The sequence below is a fragment of the Corvus kubaryi genome, unplaced genomic scaffold (assembly GCF_017639235.1).
Source record: "Corvus kubaryi isolate FWS band 111438036 unplaced genomic scaffold, C.kubaryi_AGA036_p1.0 37341, whole genome shotgun sequence".
In the NCBI taxonomy this organism is placed as follows: domain Eukaryota; kingdom Metazoa; phylum Chordata; class Aves; order Passeriformes; family Corvidae; genus Corvus; species Corvus kubaryi.
The window spans coordinates 215776-217625 of record NW_024581112.1 but is presented as its reverse complement, the minus strand read 5'-3'; positions in this window follow the sequence as shown (position 1 = coordinate 217625).

Here is a 1850-nt window from a genome sequence, read left to right as displayed (position 1 = left end):
GGGGTGGAACAGACCTTTAAAAAGTAATCTGGTCCAACCCCCTGTCACAGACAGGGACACCTTCCACTAGACCAGGTTTGCTCCAAGACGCGTCCAGCCTGGCCTGGAACACTGCCAGGCATGGGGCAGTCAGTTTCTCTGGACTATCTGTGCCAGGGTCTCAACACCCTCACAGCCAAGAATTTCTTCCCAATATCCCATCTAACCCTGCCTCTGGCAGTGGGGAGCCATTGGCCCTTGTCCTGTCCCTTCAGGCCCTTGTCCAAAGTCCCTCTCCAGCTCTCTTGCAGCTCCTTTAGGCACTGACAGGGCGTCTAAGGTCTCCCTGGAGCCTTCTCCAGGATGAACACCCCCAGCTCTCCCAGCCTGTCTCCAGAGCAGAGGGGCTCCAGCCCTCAGAGCATCTCTGTGGCCTCCTCTGGATTCTCTCCAGCAGCTCCACATCCTTCTGATGTTGGACTCCAGAGCTGGAGGCAGCTCTGCAGGTGGGGTCTCACCTGAACAGAGCAGAGGGGCAGAATCCTCTCTCCCCTGCTGCCAATGCTGGGGAATCAGCCCAGCACACAGGGGGTTCTGGGTGCCAGCACACACGGCTGGGACATGCTGAACATCTCATCCCCCAGCACCCCCAAGTCCTTCTCCTCAAGGCTGACTCCATCTCTTCATTCCCCAGCCTTTGTGGATCCTGGCAGTTGACCACACGTTGCTGTGCCATACATGCTCTGAAATGCACAGAAAAGAGAGGAAACATCAGAGGGAGCAGAGTGAGGCGGCCTCGCTTCAGGTAACTTCATTATGTACATACTGCCTGGGTAAACAGTGTCATGTAAATATTGATGCCTCATATGTGGTCTTGTAACTGGTGGGATGTTACAGCCCACACCCACAGGGAATGGCTTGTTTGATGAGAGAAGCATGATATGGTTTGGGGAGGGTGGGGAGGATTCAGCCATATGAGAAAGAATCTAAAAGCGAGTTTGGGATTGAGGCTGGTGACTCTTTTAGAAAAAGAAGACAAAACAAGACCAAATGGCAACTTCATGCCAGAAAAATTAAACCTTTTCCAGAAGCAGCATTTTAAAACTCAAATACACTTCAAAGTCTTCTGGACATGGGGTCCCAGTGCAAACTCCCAGCACTTGGTCCTTTTCTCAAGCGCAGTCAAGCCTTTGTTTTGAGTTTGGAGGAAATAAAAGTGACAAACTACACTGTTTGGTGATTCAGGGAACTCTGTGTCCTCCTTCTTGCAGGAATGCTGTTTGAAGGGTAGAATTGCATTTGGCATATTTGTATTTGTGTATGTGTAACAAAAGAGAAACACAGGCAACTTTCACACTGATTTTAATAATTTTCCATTCTATAAACTATCCTCTCAGGCCATTGTCTCTCAGGGGCAGAGGAATTCCCTTGAGTGCCTCAGTCAAAGTAGGAAGAGGCATTTTCACCACCACCAACAATCCCTCTTGGAGATGATATGCTTCATGTTTCTCCATATCAGCCCCTTGCTCCACATCCATGTGTGCTTCCTGGCAAAGCTCAATCACTTTGTCATCCAGGGTGAATCCAGGAGACTGAGTCATTATTGCAGTGATCAACTTTACTCCACGTTAAAAGTCTCACTCTCTTTAGTGACTACCACTGGGCCAACACTGTGACATTGCTCTGGCTGCTACAATTGCTTTGGGCAAGCTCAGGTAGATCCATAACTGGCAGTGTCACAGAGTTATACCTTCCTTTATATAAACTAAAAGTTAATTTTACCCTGGGGCAGAGACTTTTCCAGCACTTTAAATCACATCCACCCTGTTTTCTCTCTCCTGCCTTTATCATTTGTTCAGCAAAACATCCGT